This window comes from Malus domestica, chromosome 05 (assembly GCF_042453785.1).
Source record: "Malus domestica chromosome 05, GDT2T_hap1".
NCBI lineage: Eukaryota > Viridiplantae > Streptophyta > Magnoliopsida > Rosales > Rosaceae > Malus > Malus domestica.
The window spans coordinates 24,721,993-24,728,441 of record NC_091665.1 but is presented as its reverse complement, the minus strand read 5'-3'; the positions used below and the strand labels follow the sequence as shown (position 1 = coordinate 24,728,441).

The 6,449-nt window shown below is 32.3% G+C and overlaps 1 non-coding gene across 1 annotated transcript; it reads left to right on the top strand.

Moving 5' to 3' along the window:
* The first annotated feature begins 1,074 nt into the window (after nucleotides 1-1,074).
* TRNAA-UGC (transfer RNA alanine (anticodon UGC)) lies at nucleotides 1,075-1,147 on the top strand. The gene has a single exon. It is a non-coding gene; the product is annotated as a tRNA-Ala (tRNA).
* Nucleotides 1,148-6,449: the final 5,302 nt, after the last annotated feature.

Sequence of the window (6,449 nt, the reverse complement as noted above, 5' to 3'; positions counted from 1 at the left end):
GTACACACACACACATATACATATATACACATACACAATATATTGGAGAGTATAATTCATCTTTAATATTTTTAATCCCATAAAATATGGGTTTCATTTAAAATCTCATTAATATAAATAACTACAAATTTTATTTTTAATTTAAAAATATAATAACCTACATAAAAATACATTATTACATTAATGTCAGGGACTTCAATCAAAAGTTAAAAACTACCAAGGTTTCAATCAAAGAACATTAGTAGTTAAGGACCGCATCCAAAGTATCCCTTATTTTTATCACTAATTAATCTACATCAATCTAATAGCTTTTTTTTTTTGTTCACACCAAACATTCCCACCAATTTATGTTGCAGGACTATTTCACTTTCTTCTCTCTCACACTTCTTTATCTCTCCAGCTTTTTTCTCTCGTTATTCTTCGGGAAAATTTTTGCACCCTAAACAAAATCACATTCTCCAACTTTTGTAATGGGAAGCAATCAAGAATTGGTAAGTTCTTTTCGTTATCTATACAATAGTTAATTTGATCATGTGAACTTGACATAAATAACCCATATATATAGGCATATTAGGATTAATATGTTAGTCCAATCTTGTATTTGTTTTCGTTAATATGTTAGTCTACTATTAGGGCTCAAATGTTAATCAATGTTTGTGTTAATATAAAATGGGATGAATATAATTCACTCATCTCAAATTTGTAATTTTGCATTGAGTATATGCTCAAATATATCAATCGATAGGACACGTAATTATATAAATTTATTATGATTGATGTCTATCAAACAAACAAGTATACTAATCTTGTCCTGAATTAATTATGAAGCATGATCTTACATGAATTGGTGACAACTATTAGACCAAGCCTTCCCATGCATCAAATAATTGGTCCACATATACGAAGATATTTTTAGGCGTCGGTTGGCCAAATTAAAATTACTATTAAAGATATACTGCAACGTCAACTAAAAGATCCCAGCGGACTTGTTTGTCTTTTTTGGTGTCAGGGGGTAGGTGAGAATGATTGAAATTAATATCTCAAAATGTAATTTCCCGGATGCCCTATACAACTGGGGATGTAGCTCAAATGGTAGAGCGCCCGCTTTGCATGCGGGAGGTACAGGGTTCGATCCCCTGCATCTCCATATGTTTTAATTTTCTTTGGTTCAGCTCAATATGTATAATATGTGTGCATTTCTTTCCCCAAATTTAATTTTACGTCTGGTCTTTATCGTCTATTGGCACCTAAACAAAAGAATTACATCAAATCACGTGTTTAAAGGTAAAAATATTCAACTATTTGGTGTTTTCTCAATATTTTAATATTCAGATTCTGTATAGGTTAAAACGGACAAGGATTGTCTGCCCTCCTACGTCAACATTTTATATTACTATTCATTTTTGTCTTATTATCTCTATAAAAAAACAATATAAAATGTTGACGTGGCTTAGCCGTGACCACACAAAACAGGAGGGCACGGGAACAAGGAGGGCAGACAATACTTGACCGGTTAAAACACCACAACTTATCTAAGTTCATCTCACCACTTAAGTTTCATGCTTTTTTAGCTTTTAATTGTGTGAAAAGACAAAATAAGACATATTACTTAAATTTAAGATTTATAAATCTACATACACCCCATGAACCCTAATTGTTCATCTTCTTCTCCAACAAAAAACTAGTCTTATGAGGCTCGACCATCGACCCCTTATGCATCGTGATTACGTTTTTTATCCCAAATAAGACGAGATAAATTTGGACAGATGACAAGACTTGAGATAGACACAATAAAACAAACGACCCAAGTTTTGTGTTTTCCAGTAGTTCTTTCTTTTTGGTTAGTACCGATTGTGAGCATATAGCCATCAAAGGCTGTCTGCGCAACTGTCATAGCCGATTAGCTCATCAACATGACAAATACTCCAAATGCAAAAGAGGGTACTAATTGTAAGGTTATGAACACGAATCAAAATTTACAGACCCAAAGTAGGTGATGGACATGGTAAATATTGAAATGTTTGCTTGTAGTGTTGAATCAAATTAAAACAAGCATAATTAAATTTCAAGTTAAAGGTTAGGTTTGTATGTGTGGTGCAGAGCCGACTTTTAAGGGGTGTGACAGGTTCTATTGCACAGAGTCTCAAAATTTTGAGAGTTCCCAAAAATAGTTTCTTATTGAATATAATAATATATAAAATAATATTATATGAAAATGATATATAAAAATATTAATCAAATCAAAAAAAAAAAAAAAATATATATATATATATATATATATATATATATATATATATTTGAAGGCTGATTCTCATCAGTGCCGATGCTTCCTACTTTTCCTTCTCTCACGCCAAATCCCATCGCTGCTCCCCACTTTTCTTCTTTCACACCACAGTTCTAGAAGTCAGAATCCCCCACCGTCAGTGTCCAATCTACTTTACTTCTCTCTTCTCATTGTTCTTTTTCCTACAAATTATTAAACCTTAATTTATAAGTTCATGAAATTGAAGAGAAACTTTCAAATCATGAAGACAATTTAACTGATCAGAATGATGTAGACTTCGATTAAAGTAAGATATTTACTAATTTAAGTATATTGACTTGGAATTTGAAGATTTGGGTATTTCTCTTTTATAATAATTGTTTTCTTTTGTACTTTTCAGGGCAAAATCAAGAGGAGAACATTCACAAAAAATCACTAGACTAACATGTATTGCGGACTATCAGGTTTCATTATTCATACTAACTATAATTTTATTGTGATCTTGTTTGAAATATAAAAGATAGCACCTACTAGAAAATATTCATTTGGCTACTTGAAGCGTCCAAATCGACTATGAAGGTTTTAATGGACTTACTTTGATATCGATTGAAAGTGATATTTTAGACAAAATTGACTATGAATGTTTAATTGATGATTTTGTAGCAAAGAATGCACGAATAGCCATCTTTGAGTGAAACTTCAGTGCTAGACTTTTTAAAGTTTTGTTTATTTGGTTTCTTTAGGTTGAACTTATTGTTAGTTATTAGTACTATGGTTACTTTGTAGCTTTCTGTACATTTAATAATTTTTAGAAATAAATGATTAGTGAGTTTTAAAGTTTATTTCGATATTGCTTTTTAGCATCAATACATTGTTTAAATTTTTTTAAGATGTCTTATAAGAAGGGCCCTTTTATGAATTTCGCACAGGGCCCCCGAAATCTCAGAGACGGCCCTAGTGTGGTGTGATGGTGTTTTAAGGGCAATTTAGTAACAAAAGTGGTGTTCTTAGAACAAATTAAAATTAAATTTTTTAATGGGGTGTGAATAGAAATTAGGATGAACTAAGATAGGTGGTGGAGTTTAAATAGAAAAACTCTAGAATTTTTCTGCATAAATAATGTTCAACCTTTTACTAAATTTTGGGTGTTCGAGTCTTTTAACATTTCAAAAGAATTACAATAGTTTTTTTTTGTTAGTAACACTATGTTTGGATGAGGGAAATAAATTTAAAATTTGGATAAAAGTTAGAATTTATAAATTGATATGCACCAATTCTCTTGTTTGAATTCATAAACATGGAAATTTAGAATTTCCGCGTGAAAAAAACTTGGAGTTTGGGATCTCTAATTTCCAAGTTTAAATTCCATGTAAATATATGTCATTTCCTAATTTCTATGATTGAAAGTTTAAAAATAACAAATTCAGTATTCAATTTTGTTTTTACCATACTTAGGGCCTCCGTATTTAGATCTCGTATAAATACTTGGAGGACTCAAATGTAATTATGTAATAAATGAAGGGGCAAATATATAATAAGTGAAGAGCCCTTATTCTATAAAAGGACTCTTCACCCTCCTTATTTGGGGAGGCCAATTCCAAGGCCTGAGATCCCCAAAGCCTCACTCTCACCCTCAGAGGGTCTCACAAACAGAAAAATACAATATTAGTGTTGACGTAACCCAAACATTTGGGTGAACCACGATACATCTTTTGTTATTTACTTTCTTGCAGATTCACGGTCGGATTTACGTTGTTCCAAGACCTCCGGTTTTGTGCATCAACAAATTTCATTATTCTTTTAGGTTAACTAAACAAGAAAATTCACAAATTCTAGAAAATAAAATCTTGTCATTTTAAAATTGTTTAAAAATATTAAATTTCTTCATCCAAACATAGTATAAAAGAATTACAATAGTCGAGTTGGGTAAGGTATATGTTATTGGCACATTAAAAAAGTTATTTTGCACTCCTTGTAATTAGTGTACGTTCGTATGTTATAAAAAAAGTAGTGTATGTTTGTTTCTAAATATAGAAACTTGAAGTGCACAATGATGTTTTTGAGTGTTAATAAATCCGTTTCAATTTTTGTTTTTTTTTCATAGTGAATTAATTCATCTTTTTCATAAGAATATTTCTAGTGGAACATATTTCACAATCTCTAGAGAGATAGTTCACTAATAGACCGAGGGATAAGTAATTCGACTCATCCACATCTAGATCATGAATGTTTGGAATCCATATTATGCAAGGAGACTAAGTGACCCATTTAGATATGCTTTTAAAATCACTGACATCGGTTTTAGAAAAAATATTTTTGGGTTCCAAAAGCATTTAAAGTGCTACCCGTAAGAAGCATATTACTAGTGTTTCTTGTACAAAGCACTTCAAGTGCTTTTCCAGAATTCATTTGCATTTTTACTAAAAATTGGTTATAAAAACATTTTCACAAAATGTGCTTTCAGCTATTTTAAAAGTAGTTCCAAATGAGCCAAATATCTATCTTTGGCAAATTTTGGCAAAAAAGTTTATGATCTTAATAACTAATCAGGGGTTGATAAAATTTGGGTCAAAATATAAATTATTAACTGGGCTTAAAAACCTAATTAGGGGTTGTATATTCTTCTTGGCCTACATGACACACCCTAACAGGGAATGTCCACATAGATTCCGAATCGAGTTGTGTTGGACAACACCAGGAGGGTGATGAAGCCATAAAGTGTAGTGATGTGGAAAATATGAGTAAATTTAAACCCAAAAGTGCCTAAATGTCATAGTGCGCTAGTGAGCGGGAATGAACACATTTCACACGTGATGTCAGAGCATAAGTAAAGTGCAGTAAGGTAGAATGAGAATTATACCGTCGGAGGTAATCATATACCAAAGTTTGTCAAGAGTCCTCGTCGACACGAAAACTCAACTACTAAAACCTGGAGGGGCGGAAAAAAAAAAGGTGAGTGGGCCTAAAAATAAAGTTTTGTAAAAAAACCTTTTTTCAAAAAACATAATAATTCTTCGCCGTAAAATAAGTATAGTTTCCAAAGTATGCATACTATGTATAATACTTACAGTAAACTGTAATATCTTGAGCATGTAATATTTCACAATATCTTATAAATAAGCACATAATGTCCGATAGTCATCACATTTCGCATAAACTAATATGTCATATCAAGTGCTCATCGACATATACTGACACACGAGTTCATGCAAAAATATTCTTACATGAACAGGATTGGGTGTAATAATGATATATGCTCACCTGAAGCTTGGAGTTATGTGCATCACATACAAGTCCTAATTACCTATAGCAATCTAGGACAGGATTGTCACCTACGATGGATCCAAAGTGAGCGTACGGTGCGATGTGAACATACACGTGAAAGATTGGTCCTGGCCTGGGTGAGTACTAACACCGGGCAGCAACAATGAGCAGGTAACGTAAATACAATCATACAGCAGTAAATCAATAATTTACATCGATATAAAACTATTCATTACTGTAAATATAAATAAGGCATCCCATAATAATATGCATACATGTGCATCTCATAGGATTCATAATAATCTCACAATTTTTATCATCGCGACAATTCTTATAATGTCAATTTAATTATGGCATCACTTAGGAAATGCATTATTAATTTATGTATGGAAACTATATATATATATATATATATTGATGCACAAAACCAAAGGGGTCTTGGAACAACGTAAATCCGACCTGAATCTGCAAGAAAGTAAAGAACACAAGATGTATCGTGGTTTAACCCAATGTTTGGGCTACGTCCACACTAATATTGTATTTTTCTGTTTGTGAGAGGATTGTGAGGGAGAGAGAGAGCCTCTGTAATGAGAGTGAGGCTTTGGGGATCTCTGGCCTAAGTATTGGCCTCCTCAAATGAAGAGGGTGAGGAATCCTTTTATAGAATAAAGGATCCTCACTTATTACATATTTGCCCCTTCATTTATTACATAATTACATTTGAGTCATCCGAGTATTTATACGAGATCTAAATACGGAAGCTCTAAGTATGGTACAAACAGTAGTTCCCTATGTATTCAGTCAAAAGAGTCTTTTGGTTGGAGACTTGAAATTCAGTCCATGTGTGGGCCGAAGTAACTAGATGTCGTATTGAACTGATACTCTATATAAGGCGGTGATCAATCTGAAATGATGTTTAACT